This window comes from Mastomys coucha, unplaced genomic scaffold (genome assembly GCF_008632895.1).
Source record: "Mastomys coucha isolate ucsf_1 unplaced genomic scaffold, UCSF_Mcou_1 pScaffold12, whole genome shotgun sequence".
Classification (NCBI taxonomy): Eukaryota; Metazoa; Chordata; class Mammalia; order Rodentia; family Muridae; genus Mastomys; species Mastomys coucha.
The window spans coordinates 24,564,833-24,588,847 of record NW_022196894.1 but is presented as its reverse complement, the minus strand read 5'-3'; positions in this window follow the sequence as shown (position 1 = coordinate 24,588,847).

Here is a 24,015-nt window from a genome sequence, read left to right as displayed (position 1 = left end):
GGTTTCCAAATCCTCGGTTCGTGGAACCCCACGCAGGTAGGAGCTGCGGGACGGCATCCTACACTTACCATTCTCCTCTAAGAGGGTGCCCCCCTTTATTTAATAGTTACATGCTTAACATAATCCAGAAAGAGTTAACAATGAACATGTCTTAAACTGAGTAATGTGTCAGCATCCCTGGATTTGTTCTCAGCTTCTGATGTAGATTTTGGTCTTGTTCATATGAGTAATTTACCTTTAGACAGAAAACACTTACTTTTAAATGTTTGGAAATACCTAGTATATGTATGATCTTCAAAATGTACCATGTGTAAAGATCTAAATTTTTTTTAAAAAATTATGAGCTGAAAGATGACAAAAGCATGAATTAAATTCAGACTAGGTCGTTTTAGGACTGTACATGTCTACTTAAAGAATCCTTTCTACTGTCAACATACTTTCCTAGGAGGACACAAAATTGATGTCTATACATTCTCCTGAGGTTCCAAATATGAACTAAAATTCAATCTAAGGAATCAGTGAGTTCAGTGACCTTCCTTACAGAGACATGGGAAAGTTTACTTACATGTGCCCCTTCCTCCATAGCCTACACCTAGACATAATCCCTTTTCCAAATAAAGACTTCTCCACATGGCCCCTCCTCATAGCCTTCCCTTGCCTATATGGTACAGCCCCTTCCCAAGGCCACTTGTAATTAGGGGAGAGGTAGTTATACAACAGGTAGTAGAGAGTTGGGTAAAGGTCTCATGATCTTCCACCACCAAATAGTCAACAAGCCAAACTCTGACAACAAAAGTGAATATTATAAAGAAATGCACCTATGACTTGTACTTTGTTAAGCCAGAAAATCTAAAAGGAAGACATGAATTTCCAGATTCAGACAAACCACAAAAATTAAACCAAGAGACAAAAGCCATAGCAAATTAGAATATGTGACATTTATATAAAGCCTTCCAACTTAAAAAAAAATGTCCAGACACACAAGGATTTATGGCATAATTGTACTAGATTTTTAAAAAGTTCTATGTCCTCATTCCTGAGGTGGTGGCACCTGGGAGAATGGAGCAGATAAGTTGAGGCAGGCTAGCCTCATGTAATAGCTAACTCCATTCATAGCTTCAGATAACTTGTACTCCAAGAGTTAAGATGAATCACATGAGTAAAGTTCTCATGAGTTCAAAGTATATACAATCACAAGGACAAGCCACATATGGCAAAAATATGTTTCTACACAGAAGCACATAAGGATACATTAAGCATTTACATCAATAATTGAATAACAGGAGTAAGCAGGTAAGGTCACATAAAAGAAGAAAAGTATAGGCCAGACTTTCCAGTGAACACATTTAATAATCCTCAGGAAAAAATTTACAAGCAGAATATAAATGTGCGTTAATAAGTTTATCTATATTTACCATCTTAGCTTTATTCCAGTAATGGATGTAGGAAAGCTTAACATTCACAATTCAATATGTGTACTAAATCATATAGATGGACTTAAAAAGAAAAAACAGCATGATCATCTCATGCAAAATTCCTCTGACAAAATCCAGCATGCCTTTGTGATAACATCCTGAGGGCAGAGTATACCTCAATGTAATAAAAATTATAAATGAGAAACCCATAGCCAATATTAGCCAAAACAGAGAAAATCTTGAAGTAATTACAGTGAAATCAGAAACAAAATGGAACTGTCTACAATCTTCAATGTTGTTCAATATTGTACTTGAAGCACTAGCTATAGGAATATGGCAAAAGAAGAAAGTTAAGGATATACAAATGTGTAAAGTAATCAAACTATCCCTACCTGAAGATTCTACCAGAAAACCATTGGAGATGAGCAAGAGTTTTGGGAGTATGGCAGGATACTTAAACAAGTTGCAAAAGCAACAACAAAAACATAAAGAAAAAGAGATTATGGGTACACTCCCATTCACAACAGCCTCTATGAAAATATATTATCTAGAAATAAACCTAACCAAGTGTGATGATTTATATACACTAGGCCCAGAGAGTGGTAATTTTAGGAGGTGTGGCTCTGTTGGAATACCTGTGGCCTTGTTGGAGTAGGTGTGTCACTGTGGGTCTGGGCTTTAATACCCTCATTCTAGCTGCCTGGAACTCAGTATTCTGCTAGCAACCTTCAGATGAAGCTGTATAATTCTGAGCTCCTCCTGCACCATGCCTGTCTGGATGCTCCCATGTTCCTGCCTTGATGATAATGGACTGAACCTCTGAACCTGTAAGCCAGACCCAATTAGATGTTGGCCTTATAAGAGTAGCCTTGGTCATGGTGTCTGTTCACAGCAGTACAACCCTAAGACAAGAGTGAAGATTTTAAATCTTTAAAGAAAGAGATTGAAAGACACTAATCGAAAAACATCTCATGCTGACATATTGGTAGAAACAATATTGTTTAAAAATTTTAAAAATATATATACAAAATCCATTTACAGCTTAAGAATCGAAGCAGTAACAATCAAAATCCCCACCTCATTCTTCACAGAAATAGAAAAAAAAAATCCTAAAATTGAGATAATATCAAAAAGATCCCTGATAGACAAAGCAATCCTGAGCAAAAGGAGCAATTGTAGAGGGATTATAATTCCAGACATTAAGATACATTCTAGAGGCATACTTATAAAACCAGCATGGTGCTGGCACAAGACCAGAGACAGAGACAAATGGAATAAAAAATAAGGATGCAAAGAAGAGTAAAAGTAACACAACATCCAATATCTGACAAGGTGTAATAAATAAATACCAAAAAATAAAAAAAATACAGCATCTTCTACAAATATTGCAGGCAAAACATATTGTGCATATGTAGAAGAAAGAAATTAGATCCATATTTATCAGCTCGCAAAAGAATTCAATCTAGATAGATCAGTGGCCTAAATAAAATACTGCTAGAAGAAAACATATTTGGTACCCCACAGGAAAGTGCTTCCCTAATAGGATCTGGTTTCCCAGGAAATGAAGAGAACAACTGAGAATGTGACTTTGAGGTGGCTTGAATATGTTTGACTGAGGGAGTGACAGGATAAGGAGATGAGGCCTTGTTGGAGAAAGTGTGTCACTGTGGTCATGGGATTTGAGATCTTCCTCCTAGTCACATGGAAACCAGTCTTCTTCTGTTCTTCAAACATGCCTTCAGAACAAGATGTAGAACTCTCAGCTCCTCCAGTGCCATGCCTGCCTGGATGCTAACATGCTACCCACCATGATGATAATAAACTGAACCTTAGAACCTGGAAGCTGGCTCCAATTAAATTGTCCTTTTAAAAGTTACCTTAGTCATGGAGTCTGCTGACAGATGTAAAACCCTACGACAGAACTCATGACACTAAAAGTCTTCTGGATAGCTAAAGGATGTGAAGAAGAAGCCCATAGACTGGGAAAGAATTTTTGCTGTCTACTCTATCTGATAAGATATTACTGCCCAGAAGGCAAAAAGAACTAAAAAAGTAAATACCCATTTAAAAGACAGCCTACAGATTTGACCAATGACTTCTCAAAGGGAAAAATAATGTCTAACAAATATCCTGAAAAGTAGAGAGTGTCTCTACCACTTATGGAAATGAAATTAAAACTAGTTTGGGATTTCATCTTACCCCAGTCATAATGCCAAAGATAAAATAAAGTAAAACAAACAAGCAACTGACAATAAATGCTGGAGAGACTGTGATGAAAGGGGGATTCACATTCATAATTGGTAAAATTGCAAACAGAGTGACCACTCTTGAAATCAATGAGAAAGACCCAAAAGCAACCCTAAAATTAAACCCCCCATACTGCACAGCTACTCACTTGTGCATGCCAGGATTATACACCTAGGGATAGTGTGACATTGTGGTAATTTTCCTAGGTCATAGGCATCATGATTGGCTAGGACTATTGGTTGTTTTCCTCTCTTGGAAGTTGTGTATACCTTCTGGTACCATGATACCTAATCCTCAGGGAAAAGGCTTTCAGGTCAGATTCAGTTGGATTCTCAGTCTACCATCCAAAGCACACAGTGTCTTTAGCAAGAGAGACTCATCCTCAACTTTTGGAAAGTGAATGAGGAAAATAGTAATAGCCCATGGTGTTTGAGGAGTCTGTTCCACAACCCTGAGGAACAGGTCGTGTGCCTCCTGCTGAGGATTTTGCTAGGTTATATTTATCTATGGCTTTTTCGGGAGCACTGTCAGCTTAGACGGTAAAATTTCATTTAAGTTATGTGTGTATAAACAGACATATATGTAATATGTAGAGTTGGTAAATAACTAATCATATGGTTCCTTATGATTTTTCAGGCCTCATTAATATTATTTTATCCTCTTCTCTATACCCTTCTTCCATTTCTAATTAACCCCCTACTATCCCTCTTCTCCCTTTTCCTTCTTTAAATCACTAGTTCCCCGCTCTTCCCCTTTCCCTGGCTCTTCTGTCCCTTTGGTCTCTTTTGTATTTCTTTCTTTCCACAGTTACTCATGTCTTATCTGAAGATTTGGAGCTAGGACTATAAATGAGAACAATCATGTGATATTTGTCCCTTCTTGGGACTGGGTTATCTCACTAATGAGCCTTTCCTGTTCGATCCATTTCCCCCAAAATTTCACAATTTTATTTTTTCTTTGCAGCTGAATATCATTTTATTGTGGCTGTGTATCCCATTTTTATTGTTCTTTTGTTGTGTTTTACGGCATTTATATCACTTTGAACCCTCTGTGAGCTATTTTCCCATACTGGCTTCTTTGACTATTTTTCATGTCTCTTAATTATGTTTCTGTTTTTTCATCTGTAAAACAGGCAAAGTTTACTATTATCATCTATATGCAACAAAACATTTATGCAGAGGATGGCCAGAACAAAATCTAAAATTATGCAAAATCTAAAGCCCCAAACTCACCCTCAGTTTGGTTTTGTAATATCCTGCTGACTATGCCATGTTACTAAAATTCTGAGCCAGAGGGAGACATAATCAATATCAACCCCTTCTCCTAAGGTCCCAAAGAGAAAATGAGATGCAAAACTTTAAAAGTTTACTATGCTTAACCAATGTGTTTATTACCATATCTTACAAGTCTAAGTGCAGAGTTACTTCCAGGGCTGTGAGTGTTTCTTTCCTCCCAACCAACAGTCCACACTGGAAAGCCTTTATTCAGAAAGGATGAGGAGAGCTTTCTTATCTCCACACAGATGGGAGTCCCTCCTCTAGGCTCCCCCACACTATATATTCTAGCCCTTCCCTGAGGCCATGTTCAATTAAGGCAGAGTTTGGTCTAACAGGAGGTAGGAGGCAGCTGGAAACTCAGATGGTGGTCTCATGACCCTCCTCACCCCTCTCTTGGGGATTGTAAACAGTCAACAAGCCCATTTTTGATAATGGCTTTTTGCAAGTGGCACAGCTGAATTCCTCAAGATGCTGAAAATAATAATCACACAGAACACTTTTCTTCAGTAGAAAATTATATTAACTTCTTGGCTTAAATGAAGAAATGGTTCATTATCATTTAACCATCTACTTTTATTAATGTTTTCAAGTATGACACAATTAGTTAAATGAAATATCTAGTTAAAGAAATATCACAAAATTACCATCATAAAAATACAGACACGACTTTGCTATATCTGTGCTATGGAGGATATGACTTACAATGTAAGGACCTTCCTATTTCAGACCACTCTTCCATTTGTGTCTAAGCAAGCCAAGGATGCTCTAACAATTAAAAATGGATTCAACATTGAGTTAATCCATTGTTTCACATAATAATTCTAGAGATTAATATGACTACATGAAGATTAAAGATACTACCAGCCCTCCATGTCTATTTTTTACTCATTTACTACGATTTTGGCTTTATCCTCACCAACATCGAATGTCACAGAGACCCCCAGTGCATCAAGATTGCTCTGTAAACTAAGGTAACGAATGTCATGCTTTCCAAATGAAAGGTTTCCCAGGTTATCTTTAAACAATTAGCCATGGACATTGTTTGGCATTCTCATAAGTGTCTCTGGCAACAATTTGATTTATAGATATTTATGTTTATACTTTTAATTAGCTAAATGTATTGTCGGCCTTGGTCAGAGAAATCTCTCTGCAATGATAAATGCAGAGACATGGGGTAGCTCAAGATACAGGGATGCATAGCTGTTACATAGTGAGACACTGTCTTAGCAAAGATATAACATGACCACAGCAAGTCGTATAAAAGAAAGCATTTATTGGGGTGATTGCTTATAGTTTCAAAGATTTAGTCAATCTTAATTGTGGCAAAAAACATGGAGGTATGCATGGCACTTGAGCAATATCTGAGAGCTACATCCTAATCCACAGGCTAAGGGAGAGCCTGACATGGACTTTTGACGTCTTAAAGCTTTCTTCAACAAAGTCATACCTCCTAATCCTTTGAATCCTTTTAAATTGTGCCACTCCCTGGTGACTAAGCATTCACATATATGAGCCTATGGGACCACTCTTATCCAAAACACCACAGACATTGTCTCAAAAAGAATTGAAATACAATAATATATTCCACTTTGTTAAGATCAGTACAAGCTAATAAATGTAAATTCTTTGTAAAGTTATTAATCATTTACTGCACATAGGATAACATTTGAGTGTTTTGGTTAATTCAAGTACTTATTTCCAGCAAACTATGGATTAATAAGTTAATGCATTCTTAAAATGTTTTAAATCCTTTTTTACTTGACATACAGTTGGCAATTACTGAGTGAATGACAGACCATTCACCAAATCATAAGTGCCAAGAAAATATGGTAATAACAAATTAAAAGAAGCAGATGGAGGTGGGAGGAGAATGTTCAGACAGGCATACCTTCTCAATGTTCCACACCAAGCTTAGCACACTGTCAACATTCAATAAAAGTTAAATAAAAGTTAGAATAATGGGTGCCATCTGCATGTCAAATTTAGAGTAATAGAAACCTACAGGACTGACAGTCTAAAACGCCAGACTTCCTTGTCTGACTATGACTAGCAGTTCTAACATTTTTTTAAATCTCGGTTAGTAGCACAAATATTCTTTTAGTCACTTAGCAATGTCTCTTTTATCTTGTACTCTACTTTCTCCATTATCATTCAAACTTCATTTTAGAATCCTACCTCCTCCTACTTAATCCTTTTTCAAACTACATGTAATGTTTCCTTCCATTGTTTTTTTATTAAAAATGCAATTATAGTCATAACAACGTATTTTCAATGATCAAAAGTGTCAAATTACTGTGTAAAGACTTTTTTTTTCAGTTTCAAATATAAAGCTTTCTAATGCTTCAGCTCATGTTGTTAACATAATATATTATATTACATCATAGAACTTTATCTTTTATTTTAATTAATGATTGTCATATTTCTAAGCAAAGAAAGATAACTTTTCTCATTTCTTTTATTTTTTTTCCCATCCAGGAACAGAGATGTTTGCCATCCAGGAATAAACTTTGGGTTTTTATAGACTTCTTCCATGAGAAATAATTTGTAGCTATTTTACAGCTCATAGTTTCAAACTGAGGATAAATCACTCTGATAGTATTGCTAATATATACAAACAGTATTTTAGAAAACTCAGAGGTCAAATTATCCAGTAGGAAGGAGTTCAAACTGTACAAGAGCATAATCCTGGAAACAGATAAGGTATACTGTTCCTGGAAATTGAACAAATCATAGCCATATGTAGAGGTAGTATGAAAAAGATGGTTTGCCATAGATGCCTAATACACATCCCTCCACAAAAATAGAGGACCTAAATAAAACACAATAAATAAAACTCACCTAGGAGGTTTGAGGACAAGTGGAATGTGGCAGGGAATTGTGGATCATAGACAACTCAACTGACATTTTAAAGAAGGAGCTGAAACACATGGCATTTATTTTCCCATTTTCCATTTTGATGCCATCTATTGAATAAAATATTCCATATGGGATTCACCAGGCCCCCCAAAAGCCTGCCAACATAATGGACAACTGAATTATTTGCTGGTAAAGAAGTCTGAATCTTTCATGAGTCCAGTTCATAATTGTCAGTGATTATATGCCACTCCACTAACCCAGGTAAAGAGCCCAGAACATGTCGTATTATCCCCTGTCCAAAGTCTTACTGCATGGAAACATAGGAAACTCACTGACCTGAGGTCCTAAGAAGCAATCAAGCAGACCTGCCCATGAATCCATGAACAGGGAAAGTATGTTTTAGTATCTTTGCCTAAGAAGAACAAAGAAGAAGCTCTGAAGGTAAAACCACCACTACCACCATCATAATCAACAAGAACAAGAACAACAACAACAACAACAACAAACAACAATACCTTTAGAGTAGCTCAGACTCACAAAATATAAAGTTGCTAGAGAGCTCAACTCATGTTCCCATAGTTTTAGAAACAGCTTTAAGCAGCTCAACCAAATGGAATCCACTAAACTTAAAGTAACCTCAGCAAATTCATCGAAGCAAAGTAATTCTTTGAAACATAGTTCTACTCAGTCAAACGGTCTAAGCCTGGAGTAACAAAGAGAGTATGAAGTGATATTAAAGGGAATCATTAGGAGGCTAACAGATTAGTTCTCAGCAGACACCCCACAGAACAGAAAAGAAAGGAAAAGAAAAGAGTGAGATGTTCTGAGTCTTAAATAAAAAAAATAAGTTAGGTCCTGACTAATCTTAAAAGAAATGCTTCAGAGAGAACTACTTATAGAACTAATATGTTATGAAGGGAAAACCAACAACAATAACAAAAATAAAAATAAAAACTTAGATTAGCTCAGACTCCCCAAAAATAATTAAATAAGAAGGATTGGGGCTGAAGAGATGGCTCAGTAGTTAAGATAAATTTGTTGTTCTTTCACAGACCCAGATTAAATTTCAGCACACACATAGCATCTCACAGCCATCCATAACTATAGTTTCAGAATATGAAACCCTCTTCTGGTCTCTGTAGATACTAGGCATATACATGCTGCAAACATACATGCAGGCAGAACACACACACACACACACACACACACACACATATATATGAAATAAAATGATAATTTTTAAAAATTAAAACTTCATCCATACAGAAAGCTATAAAACCACAAAATGAGCAAAAATAATAAGAAAAATATTAAACTGACAGTGACTGATTGAGTATAAAAACAACCTTGAATATAAATTGATCAAATTTTCCAATTGAAGTATTCAGATGGGCAAGGAGTCACCAAATGAAATTCATTGATATCCTGCACTGTTTTTATGAGGAGACATACTTTGAAGGTGTATGTGAAAGAGGTCCTATGCAGAAAGAACCCACAGGGAATAGAATTAACTATGTCATTTTAGACAAATAAACTTTCAAATATAATAAAATGATGGTCACTAAAAACACTAAAAAAGGCCAATTCACGATCTCTCCTTAATATTAAATCTATCTTAATATTTGAACCCAATGCCAGGACCGGATTGGATGTCAAATCACATCTAAATCCACAATAGTACTGTGGAATGGCAGCATGTCATTTTCCTCAACACAGAGATCTTCTAAGCAATTTATCAACAAAGAATATTATATTTAAAATGAACTAGCAACAAAAGCAGATGTAACTTTATTTCTCATCCTGTTTCATCCACCAACTTCTGGCTGACATTCTTCTTAAAAGACAATATTCAGAAAAATTCTTTTGGTAAGCTGGAAAACAAGTCCTAATATGCTAAGAATTTCAAATATCATATAGGGGTAGGAGGAGAGGATTCCGGGTCTGTGCAGGTACACATGTGTGGGAAGGCCACAGGACAACATTGTCATTCCTTAGGAAATAGCCATCTTTGTTTTTGACAAAGGATCTTCCACTCCCTGACCACTCACTGAGTAAAACACAGGTTGTCTATCCAGAAAGCCCCAGGGATCTGCCCACATTTCTACATCAGCCTGCACATGTGTGTTAGCCTGCATTGCACTAGGCTGCACAAGTGTGCTAGCATGTCTGTCTTTTTCAAATGTGTTCTCTCAAGTCCTCAGCCTTTCATGCCAAATACTTTGCTGACTGAGCCACTCCCTTAGCACATCCACCCTCAAACTGAAATATAAGTTATCTTCCTTGGCAACAATGGTATAAACTGTAAATCAATAAGTACAGTTTTTGAATTGTGAACATAGAAATCATATACAATTTTCAGAAAGGTCAATAGTCCAACAGAGTAATCAATGAAACCTTAATGAATTTCATAAAACAAGTGAGAGCAGAGCACAATATACCCATGCCTATGAAAATCAATAAAACCATTACTATTAAGCAATACATATAAAAATGGAAAAATACCAAATAATCAATAAATCGAGTATAGCCCATCTTATCAGTATAGTGAGCAAACTTACATTATTCCAATAAATGAGGAGAAGACATGTAACAAAATTCAATGTTTTATGATGAGTTCATTGAGTGTTAAATAAATGTATTTCATAATACAATAAACACAATCTATATTGTATTGAATAGAGAAATCAAGAAATATTCTCTTAAGATCTATAAAGAAGACAAGGATCTACTTTATCACTCTTATTCAAGACAATACTGAAAAGTCTCAAGAAAAACAACTAGATAATGGGGAAAAGAAATAGAGAGCATCTAAGTACCAAGGATTTAGATTATTTTTGTTTACAGATGATGTGATTTTACATGGAAAAAAATTAAAGACTATTAAAAATGATAATTGAATTTAATAATATATCAGAATACAAAATCAGTCCATTTAAATATAGTAGTATTGCACACACCAATAATAAACTTACTGGAAAAAATCAAGAAAGCAGTATTCCTCATAATAATTAATGTAAATATGTATACATTAATATATAATATCTTATTATATATTTACTGACACATGCATATGTTCTTTTAATATATTATTGCATATTAAAATAATATTAAGATGTGTATATTCATAATATATGTATTATATTATGTATATATTATTTACATATTAAAAATTTAGCCAAGGTGAATGATCTTTTCTATTTAAATTATAAGATTACTGAACACCCATGACAGAAAACACAAGTGTAAACTAGATGAATTAATATTATTAAATAGTTTATTGGCCAATGCATTTCTAAAGTCAATGGAAACCCATGGCCTTCTTAATAAAAGAGAAATAGTCCTATAATACAAGAGGCTACAAAGAGCCAAGGCAATATAAGACAAAAAGAAAACAGCTGGAGGCCTGCTTCAAAACATCTGACTTGGAAATAAATTACAAACCTTCAATAACCCAAACAGCATGATTTGGGTATTAAAACAGATACTCAGGCCAGAAATGGTTTCTCACACACAACAACAACTGATTATTGACAAAAAGAACAAAAACACACAATGAGGCACAGTTAGTTATTTTAGTAAATAATGTCGAAAAACTTGGATAGCCTCCTGCAAAAGGAAAAAAAACAGGACTGTCTTAGGCAATGATCTGTTGCTGTGAAGGGATGCCCTGACAACAACTTGGATAAAAGAAAACACTTAATTTGCAATTGCTTATAGCTTCAGAGCTTTAGTTCATTCTCATCATGGCTAGGAGCAAGGGAGACAGAGAGCAGACAGAATGCTGGGGAGGGGATTGAGAGTTCTACATCTGAATCTGTAGGCAATAGGAAAAGAGAGACACTGGGCCTGGTATGACCAAAGCCCACCTCTAGTGACACTCTTCCTCCAACAATGCTACAGCTCCTAATTCCTCTAAAGTAGTTCCACTCCCTGATGATCAAGCATTCATAAAAATGAACCTAAGGGGCCAATTTTATTCAAAACACCACATGGACCTTTCTCTCTTCATTCACAATGCCAGTTCAGAAAATCCATAGGAAAGACCTGACACTATGGAACTAAGACAAAAAACTAGAGGAAACTCTTTATGGCTTTGGAACAAGTACTGGCTATTTCTTAAGACAAGAGAAAAGAGAACCAAGTGTGGTTGCATCAAGTTAAGAAGACTCCATGGCAGAGAAAACAAAAGGTATAACATGCAATATGGGAAAAAGATATTCAAACCATTCACTGAAAGCCAAACTCCCCAAGATGCTGCTTGTTTGGATCAAAAGAATTATATTAAGGCTACACACACTATAGTATGCATGTATGTATGCATGTATGTACATTTGTTTAATAAATAATATTATTTAATGAAGATTTATTTATTGTTAACTTTTTATAGTGAGACTTATAGGAGATATTATCACAACAAATAATAACATACAGTATCTCGATTTACCAAAATCTGTCTCACAAATAATTATGTATATGAGCACTCTCTGTGTGCTTATATTTTTATGTAATTTATTTGGTAACATATTGGCTTATAGGTAATGTTCATACAAATTCATTTGCCCCAGCTTCCTTTTAGCTTGTAGTTAAACTAAAATTTTAGGGGAAAATTTCTCAATTCCAACTGCTTCAGCAGGGAAAGGTTGGCTATGTGTGGAATATTCCAATTAAAGGGACATATAGTGGCAAAAGGCAAAGAAAGTCTATTTATCTACGTGACTACCAAAGTGAAACAAAGTGAAATGGTTCGTGGTCCTAGATCTGATATGTTATCTACATGATCCTACCTCAATCTCCTTTCCACTACATACATGGACCCTACTGCACAAAGATATAAGTTCGTTCAACATATATGGTCCCCACTGCTTGAGGATATAAGCTACTTCTACATACATGGTCCCTGCTCGAGGATATAAGTTAGTTATACATACATGCTTTCTACTACTTGAGGATATAAGTTAATTTAAAAGATACTCACTCCTGCAATTTCTTTCCTACAGTATAATTGGTTGCGTGCAAAAGCATACTCTTTATTCTGAGAATTTTCTTTTAACACAACTCCACCTTAAAAATAAATAAACAGACAAACAGGTCTTTCAAAGTCTGTATCAGGGCCATAAGATACAAGTCTAAATGCTTTGTCAAAAGATGGTCGTTTCAAAACCTGCTCCAAGGCCAACGAAACATCTTGAAACTTACAAATAATATATTGTATCATAGTAATGCATTTGGTACATTCATTCACTTGTGTATTTTTAGTTCTAAAGAAGAAACAAATAAAATAGTGTCAGTAAAATATGAACGCCTTTACTACAAAGGTGAACAACTATCTCAGAAGAGGTCAAGTCAAGCATGCCAAATTGATTCTGTCCTCTGCATCTCATATTCTCTAATGAAAAGTGAAAGCTGTCTTTCCAACAAAAACAGCATCAAAAGTACCTGTTATAATGACATAAAATCTCAACAGATAATTTAAATTGTTAAAATAAAAATAATTAATGCCTATTACCCATATTTGTAATTGTTAGGCATTCAATATCCAATGTGACTTTTCTCTGTGTTAGGTACAAAATCAAATTGGTTCGTTAGGGTTTATAGGGCTTCCAGAGCAGATCAAGTATGTAAGCAACACTCAGTGCAGGTTTGTAAAATGATCATGAGTCATTTCTCTCTGATTCACCTTGTTGGTCATACTGCTTAATTAGACTTCCTCTGTCCTTTGCCATTATCTGTCCCTTTTAATTGCCACACCGCATATGGGGCCAATCTCACCTTGTTGAAGAGGTTGGAGGTGAGAACTTTTCTGTTAAGATTTTATTTCATTCTGAGATAAAGAATGATAGGCCAATTTAGAAACATTAGTTTACATGATCACTTATAAGCCAATTTGCTACCACATAAATTACCTAAAAACATAAGCACATACATGTAATCATACATGAGACAGACTTTTATAAACCAAGATATTGAATGTTATTGTTTGTTATGATTATATCTACTGTAATCCTCATTTTGAAAAGCAAAATTAGCTCAAAGATCTTCAGTAAATATGTGTGTGTTCCAACTTTTAAAAAATTCTTACTTCTAACAGTATTAAGAACATTTTGGGGGCTGGAGAGAAGGCTCATCAGTTAAGAGCACTGGCTGCTCTTCTAGAAGTCCTGAGTTTAGTTCTCAGCAACCACAGGGTAGCTCAGAACTATATATAATGGGATCTGATGTCCTCTTCTGTCATGCAGGTGTACATAAAGATAGAGCACTCATGTGCATAAAATAAATAGATAATTCTTTAAAAAAGGAAATATTTAATACTAACTGCTCTGCCAGGCTCCATTAGGCCTGTTGAACAAAGGACATCCAGGCTAGCCAGCCAAACAAAAGATATCCAGGCCAGTTGAAAAAGGAACAACCAGATCAGATCCTTTACTCCTCATTCCCTTGTAAGTCTGGCACACCCAGCTGCCCTGGGCCAACGCCAGGCTTTCCTCAGAGCTCCACTGTCTGGCCACTGCTCTAGTGTCCTCCTATTAGGCCTGTTGAACATGGAATATCCAGGTCTGCTACACAAAGAACAACCAGACAGAAGACTTCCCACAGGAGGCCTGCTGCCCAGGGAACATCCAGATTAGGCCTGCCTTCCCTATGCCTGCTACTTCCGAAACATCCAGGAACAAACAGATGTTCTGGAGGTGCCTTAAAGGCCCACAAACAACAAGAGCCATGGCAACAGGATACCTTCTGAGCGAAGCTATCCCACTATAACAAGCCCTGGACATTCTAACACAATTGAAGAACAAGAAAATGACTTTAAATCCAACCTTATATAGATGATAAATGAGGTAATGAATTCATTACTTCAAAGAGGTAATGAATAAGTCCCTCAAAAATACAGTGAAATACAATTAAATAAGTGAAGGAAATAAATAAAACTGTTCAAGATCTGAGAATGGAATTAGAAGTAATAAAGAAAACACAATATGAGAGAATCCAGGAGATTGAAAACATAGGAAAAAGAATAGGAACAGTAGATGCAACAGAATCACCAACAGACTACAAGAGATGGAAGAGAATCTCAGGAATAGAAGATACTATAAAAGGAATGGATACATCAGTCAAAGAAAATGTAAAATCTAAAAAATTCCTAACACAAAACATCTGGAATACTATGAAAAGGCCTAACCTAAGAGTAATAGGGATAGAAAAAATTGGAGAGTCCCAGCTCCAAGAAAATATTTGCAACAAGAATATTTTGAGAAAGAAATCATATGTATTTTTATGTTACTCCTAAACATTAGTATATAAACAATTGTCATATGGGATCAGTGGACCTTGGGGTAAGCTAAGCCCATGTTCCTGGGCAATGATCACTCAAATATTGTTCTACAATAAACTATATCTTATTCCCATTGAGGTGAAAACTGTGTTTTACTGTGGAAAATTTTTCCTGTCCTTAAAGAAGCAGAATTTTTTATTAATTAAATGTAATTAATTATATGAATTATATATTTATACTTCATATATAATAGATTATATATAATATAATGTATCTTATAATTATATGATAAATATTTGAAATTAATTTAATTTAATTATTCATTTAACTTACATTTATGAATGGCTACTCAGTCTATCTGTGTTGATGGAAAGAAACTTAGTGCTACACTGCCACTCTCAGCAGCCTCAGTGTCTTAGTGACCTGGGCTCAGGCCAAGTCAGAAACCCTGACCTACATACTGAAGAGAATTTCAAGACTTGTTAGGACAAGGATGAAGCTTTGTTGGAGATTTTATGCAAGATATCTTAATATAGTCTTAGGTATTTGGATTAGCAGAAGGAAAGTAGTCAGAAGAAAGTAAGATACACTACACTAAAAATCCTGAATATGGGCTACCCAAGACAGATTGGAGGAAAGTAAGACACCCAAGTGTGTGGTTAGGGACACCTCAGGAGAGAGTCACAATTAATCATCCACATATATCATTATGGTTGTTCTCAAGTTACATACACCTCAAAGGTAGCTATGAAGCCAGTTCTCTCTCTCTCTCTCTCTCTCTCTCTCTCTCTCTCTCTCTCTCTCTCTCTCCCTCCTCCCTCCTTCCCTCCCTCTCTGATGCACGCACGCACACATACAACACACACACACACACACACACACACACACACACACTTCCTGTCTTTGGATGAAGGAGACAAGGTAGGCATGACTCTAGAGATGCCTTAGATGGAGTTATAATCTGGCAGGTAAACTAGAGTGTACTAGGCTTTCCCTGGCAGGTTTAGTATATGACTTTTCCTGTAAATAGGGTTTCTAGAAAATTTCAGGCTCTTGGCTGGAAAGGGAGAAAGGCTTTAAGCAGTTGCTAACTGTGCTGGAATTATTATTTCTCTATTGGGAGAACACAATAACCATATTTCAGGGTAAGACTTTCTCCCTTTAATAGTCCCAAAGTTCCCTATTCTTTCAGTGTTACCCTGACTTCACTGACATTAAAGATTAGATATGTTTGTAATATTTATTGAGCCCTTATTAATTATTGTTATCAATACCCTTATACTTACCCTTTTTATCCCTACAATATCTCCATATCTGACCTTAAATTCAAGAGAATTAAAACTTGTCAAAGGCAGCTTACATAAAAGATGGCTAAGGCTAACCTACAAATACTTGTTTCCAAAGGTTGTGCTCTAAGTAGCTATTGTCCATTTGTTAAATAGTCCATCTCACTTAACTTCATGTTGTTTTCTTGGTAACATTAAATATTCAAAACAACCCTAAATCTGGCTATGTTCCAACACAAGGTCTCCCAGGAGATTGCTGGCCTGCTATCAGAGGTCCAGATGGGAAACCGATACAGACCGCCTTCATAGCCCGTCGCTGGCAACTCATATTCCCAGATGGAAACTGCAAGTGAACAAAACCAAGCTGAGCAGTTTAAACTTGGCTAAATTCAAGTTCTGTTATCTTCAGTTAAAACATTTCTCAGTTAAAATGCCAAGTAAAGAGAATGTATCATTTTTATTTGAATTTTTTTTTGTGTGTTCCTTTGGAGTTATAAAGTACATGACTATAAATTCTAATGATTAATTTTTAAAAAGTAGCTCTGTTCAAACTCCTTCTTAAGCTGCTTTTATGGTAATACCCCTAGATATTTTCTTCTTATGAGCTTTAGCCAGGTTTTACCTAATCCATATTTGATAGCACAGACACCATCATCTGTGAAAAAAGCAAACTAGGTCTCTTCTTTCTTTGTGATGGAAGAGCTCCAGATGCCAATAAAAATAAGCTCAGTTATTTATAGTTGACCCTTATCTGGAAAGGTTAGGTTCCCTTCTTACCCTTAACAAATACTACAAGGAACCCAGCACTTCAGTGGGTACAAAAATAAACACTCTTTCATCATATCTCCCCAAAAGAGAGGCACCCTGCTTGCTGTAAATCTATCCTAAGATAAATCCTTCTTCCATTAGTCATCATCATTACCCAATATAAGCACTGGTCACTGATGCAAACTCTCTTTCAATATCCGGGAATATTGAAAGTAAAGTGACTGTCCCACCTGGGGATCCAACCTATCTGCAGACACCAAACCTGACACTGTTGATGTTGTCAAGAGGCTCTTGGTGACAGGAACCTGGTATGGTTGTTCCTTGGGAGGTTCTGCTAGCAACTGACCAATGAAGATCTGGATGCTTAGAGCTAACCATCAGATGGAGCTCAGGTACCCAGGTGGGGGAGCTGGCAGAAGGACTGTAGGAGCAGAGGGGGATTAAAAGCACATAGGAAGAACAACATGGGCTGGCCAGACCATCCAGTGCTCCTAGGGACTAGACCACCAACCATGGAGTGTACAGGGAGTTATCAATCTCTCTCTCTCTCTCTCTCTCTCTCTCTCTCTCTCTCTCTCTCTCTCTCTCTTTCTCTCCATATATATATATATATATATATATGTATATATATACATATATACATGTATATTTTTATTTACATTTTTTGTGTTCCTTCGGAGTTATAAAGTGAGTACCTCTAAATTATATATCTCAGAGGATGGCCTTGTCTGACATTAATGGAAGGGGAGGTCCTTAGTCCCATGAAGGTTTGATGCCTCAGCATGTGGGGATGCTGGAGCAGTGGGGTAGGAGTGGGTGAGTTGGTGGGGAAGCACTCTCATAGAGGCAAAGGGGAGATGGAAAGGGCTTATGTGGAATAGAGGGTTAGTGGAGGGGTAACTGGGAAGGGGGATATCATTTGAGATGTGAATGATGGAATGATTAATAAAACAAAATTAAAAAGAAAGTAAAAGTGAAGTGGATGTAGCTTTATTCTGTAAAATCGACTTTCAGTGGGAACCTTTGTTTTCCCTCCATTATTAGCCGGCTATAGGACTACTCAGTCTTTGCTTTACTACAGTGGATGGTTTGGTCCAGGGTTTTAGTCGATGTTCTTATTGGTAGTTGTTTACTTCTTTTTACAGATTTTAGAATGTCTCATTTTATATTTTTGAATTGTATTAATAGCAATTAATACAATAACTTTGATTATAAACTTTGACTATATATTTATATTTGTTTGTTGATCTATCCATTCAAAAATAGATAGAGGACAGTCTCAATCTGTACCCAGGAGCTAAGGCTGTTCTACAGCCCGCCAAACACAAATCCTACCAGGAGAGAGGTGGTCCCGCAGAAGTGCTCTCAGTCCTAATCTCAGAGGTGAGATTGCCACTTTTGCCCCAATAACTGTCAAAGCTGGACCAACCAGGAGTACATAGGGCACAGGAACCATGGAGAAGCGGGGGACAGGATCCTTCAGGTCTCTATTTGTACCCGGGAGCTAAATCTGTCCCATAGCCCTCTGCACCCAAAACCTGCCTGGAGACAGATGGTCTCCCAAGGAGTGCTGACATAATTAAGATCACAGGCTTACAGGCCCACAGGAGGGACAAGATCTAGTCAGAGACAGCAAGACCAACTAATATCAGTCACAACCAGATGGTCAGAGGAAAGAGTAAGAACCTTATCAACAGAAACCAAGGCTACTTGGAATATTCAAAACCCAGTTCTCCTACCACAGCAAGTCCTGGATACCTCAACACACTGGAAAAGCAATATACTGATTTAAAATCACATCTCATGATTATGATAGAGAACTTAAAGAAGGTCATAAATAACCCCCTAAAAGAAATAAAAGAGAACACAAGTTAACAGGTAGAAGTGCTTAAAGAGGAAACAGGGAAAAACAACCAAACAGGTGAAGGAATTGAAAAAAAAAACATCCAGGATCTCAAAATGGAAATAGAAACAATAAAGAAATCATATTGTGAGATATCTCTGGAGATATAAAACCTAGGAAAGAGATCAGGAGTCATATATGTGAGCATCACCAAAAAAATACAAGATATACAGGAGAGAATCTCAGGTGCAGAAGATAGCATAGAAAACATTGATATAACAATCAAATAAAATTCAAAATGCAAAAGGCTCCTAACACAAAGCATCAAGGAAATCTAGGACACAATGAGAAGACCAAACATAAGGATAACAGGAATAGTAGAAAGTGAAGATTATCAACTTAAAAGGCCAGTAAATATTGTTGTCCATGCTAAGGGGCTGCAAACCCTTCAGCTCCTTGGGTCCTTTCTCTAGCTCCTTTATTGGGGACCCTGTATTCAGTCCAATGGATGGCTGTGAGCCTCTACTTCTGTATTAGTCAGGTACTGTCAGAGCCTCTCTGGAGACAGCTGTAAATAAAAAAAAAAAAATCTAAAAAAAAAAAAGCCAGTAAATATCTTCAAGAAAATAATAGAAGAAAACTTCCCTAACCTAAAGAAACAGGTGACCATAAACATACAAGAAGCCTACAGAACTCCAAATAGATTGGACCATAATGAAATTCCTCCCATAATAGTCAAAACACCAAAAGCACAAAACAAAGAAAGAATATTAAAAGCAGTAAGGAAAAAGGTCAAGTAACATATAAAGGCAGACATATCAGAATTACAGAATAACACAAAACTTCTCACCAAAGACTTTAAAAGCCAGAAGATCCTGAACAGATGTCATACAGACCCTAAGAGAACACAATTGCTAACATAGGCTACTATACCCAAATAATTTTCAATTACCACAGATGGAGAAACCAAGATATTCCATGACAAAAACAAATTCACACAATATTTTTCCACAAATCCACTACTACAAAGGTAATAAATGGAAAACTCCAACACAAGGAGGGAAACTACTCCCTAGAAAAAGCAAGAAAATAATCATCTTTTAAGAAACCAAAAAGAAAATAGCCCCATAAACATAACTCCTCTAATAACAAAAATAACAGGAAGAAACAATCACTCTTTCTTAATTACCTCTTGACATCAATGGACTCAATTCCCCCAATAAAAAGACAGAGAATATCAGACTAGATATACAAACAGGACCCAACATTTTGCTACATTTAAGAAATGCACCTTAGTAACAAAGACAAACACTACTTCAAAGTAAAAGCCTGGAAAAAAAATTTCCAAGAAAATTGTCCCAGGAAAAAACTTGGAGTATTCATTCTAATACAGAATAAAATCAACATTCAACCAAAAGTTATCAAAAAAGATGAGGGATACTTCATACTTATCAAATGGAAAATCTATCAAGATGAACTCTCAATTCTGAACATCTATACTCCAAATGAAGGGCATCCTCATTCATAAAAGAAATCTTTCTAAAGCACAAAGAACATATTGCATCCCACACAATAATAGTGGAAGACTTCAACACCCCACTCTCATCAATGGGCAGATCATAAAAACAGAAACTAGAAAGAGACACAGAGAAACTAAAACAAGTAATGAACCAAATGCATTTAATGAATATCTACAGAACATTTTATCCCCCGCCCCCAAAAAATACCTTCTTCTCAGCACCTCATGGTACCTTCTCCAAAACTGACCATATAATCGGTCACAAAACCATCCTCAACAGATATAAGAAGATTGAGATAATCCTGTGCATCCAATCAGATCACCATGGACTAAGGCTGGCCTTCAATAACAACAAATCAACAGAAAGCAGACATATACATGGAAGCTGAACAACACTCTACTCAATGATAATTTGGTCAAAGAAATTAAAGACCTTTTAGAATTCAATGAAAATGAAAGCACAACATACTCAAACTTATGGGACACAATGAAAGCAGTGCTAAGAGGGAAACTCATAGCTCTGAGTGCCTCCAAAAAGAAACTGGAGAGAGCATACACTACTAGCTTAACAGCATACCTGAAAGATCTAGAACAAAAAGAAGCAAATATATATAAGAGGAGTAGATGGCAGGTAATAACCAAACTCAGGGTTAAAATCAACCAAGTAGAAACAAAAAGAACTATACAAAGAATCAACAAAACCAGGATCTGGTTCCTTGAGAAAATCAACAAGATAGATAAACCATAGGCCAGACAAACCAGAGGACACAGAGACAGTATGCAAATTAACAAAATCAGAAATGAAAAAGGAGACATAAGAACAGAATCCAAGGAAATCCAAAGAATCATCAGCCCCTACTACAAAAGCCTATGCTCAATAAAACTAGAAAATCTGTGTGAATTGGATAATTTTCTAGACAGTTACCAGGTACCAAAGTTAAATCAAGATCAGATAAACCATCTAAATACTTACATAACCCCTAAAGAAATGGAAGCAGTCTCCCCCCAAAAAAAGCCCAGTACTAGAAGAGTTTAGTGCAGAATTCTATCAGACCTTCAAGGAATACCTAATACCAATACTCTTCAAAATATTCCACAAAATAGAAACAGAAGGAACACTATCTAATTTGTTTTATGAAGCCAAACTTACACTGATACCTAAACCACACAAAGACTCAACAAAGAAAGAGAACCTCAGACCAATTTACCTTATAAATATCAATGTAAAATTCCTCAATAAAATTCTTGCAAATCAAATCCAAGGACACATCAAAATGATCACCCATCATTATCAAGTAGGCGTTATGCCAGGGATGCAGGGATGGTTCAATATATGGAAATCCATCAACATAATCCACTATATATAAAAAAACAAAAAACAAAAAACCTACCACGTAATCATTTCATTAGATGCAAGAAAGCATTTGACAAAATCCAACACACCTTCATGACAAAAGTCTTGGAAAGATCAGGAATTCAAGGCCCATACCTAAACACAGTAAAAGTAAACCAGTAACCAACATCAAACTAAATGGACAGAGACTTGATGCAATCCAACTAAAATCAGGGATAAGACAAGGTTGCCCACTCTCTCCATACTTATTAAATATAGTACTTGAAGTCCCAGTCAGAGCAATTAGACAACAAAAGGCAATAAAAGGGATTCAAATTGCAAAGGAAGAAGTCAAAATATCACTATTTGCAGATCATAAACTTAAATGACAACAAAATTCCAACAAAGAACTCTTAAACCTGATAAACAACTTCAGCAAAGTGGCTGAATATAAAATAAACACAAACAAATCAGTAGCCTTCCTCTACTCAAAGTATAAACAGGCTGAGAAAGACATTAGAGAAATGACACCTTTTACAATACTCACAAATAATATATAATACCTTGGTGTAACTTTAACCAAGCAAATAAAAGATCTGTATGTCAAGAACTTCAAGTCTTTGAAGAAAGAAATTGAAGATCTCAGAAGATGGAAAGATCTCCTATGCTCGAGGATTGGCAGGATTAATTAGTAAAAATGGCCATCTTGCCAAAAGTAATCTACATATTGAATACAATACCCATCAAAATTCCAGTATAGTTGTTCAGAGTTAGAAAGAGCAATTTGCAAATTCATTTGGAATAACAAAATACTGAGGATAGCGAAAACTATTCTCAACAATAAAAGAATTCTGGGGGAATCACCATCCCTGACCTCAAGCTTTATATGGTCACTTGATCTTTGACAAAGAAGCTAAAACCATCCAGTGGAAAAAAGACAGCATTTCCAACAAATGGTGCTGGTTCAACTTTTGATCACCATGTTGTAGAATGCAAATTGATTCATTTTTATCTCTTTGTACAAAACTCAAGTCCAAGTGGATCAAGGACCTCCACATAAAACCAGATACACTGATTAAGAATAGAAGAGAAATTGGGGAAAAGCCTCGAGGACATGGGCACAGGGGAAAATTTCCTGAACAGAACACCAATGGCTTATGCTCTAAGATCAAAACAAATGGGACCTCATAAAATTGCAAAGCTTTTGTAAGGCAAAGAATACTATCAATAGAATAAATCGGCAATCAACAGATTGGGAAAAAATCTTTACCAATCCTATATCTGATAGAGGGCTAATATCCAATATATACAAAGAACTCAAGAAGTTAGACTCAAGAGAACCAAATAACCCTATTAAAAATGGGGTACAGAGCTAAACAAAGAGTTCTCAACTGAGGAATACTGAATTGCTGAGAAACAACTTAAGAAATGTTCAAATGTTCTTACTCATCAGAGAAATGCAAATCAAAACAACCCTGAGATTCCACCTCACACCAGTCTGAATGGCTAACATCAAAAACTCAGGTAATAGCAGATGCTGGCAAGGTTGTGGAGAAAGAGGAACGATCCTTCATTGCTGGTGGGAGTTGGTGAGTGGGTGGGGGTGCACCCTCATAGAAGCAGGTGGGAGGGCAGATGGCATAAGAGGTTTTGGCAGGGTCTTCTCTCGGGTGAGTTCCTAAGCCGGGAGCAGCCAGACGGGAGGCACAGGCCCCACGAGTCGCAGGGGAGCTGCAGGGCAGCAGGGACAGGATCCTCTCAGCTTCCAAGTGACAGAGGTGGAAGAGCGACCTTAGCTGCCCCCTTCCCTGCAAGTGGAGGGCCTGCCTCCAGGGACTTCATTGCTGGTGGGATTGCAAACTGGTACAACCACTCTGGAAATTAGTTTGGTGGTTCCTCTGGAAATTGGACATAGTTCTACCGGAGGACCCAGCTATACCACTCCTGAGCATATACCCAAAAGATACTGCAACATGAAAGAAGGACACATGATCCATCATGTTCATAGCAGCCTTATTTATAATAGCCAGAACCTGGAAACAACCCAGATGTCCCTCAACAGAGGAGTGGATACAGAAATCATGGTACATCTACACAATGGAGTACTATACTACTCAGCTATTAAAAACAATAAAATTATGAAATTCTTAGAGAAATGGATGGATCTGGAGAATATCATCCTGAGTGAGGTAACCCAATCA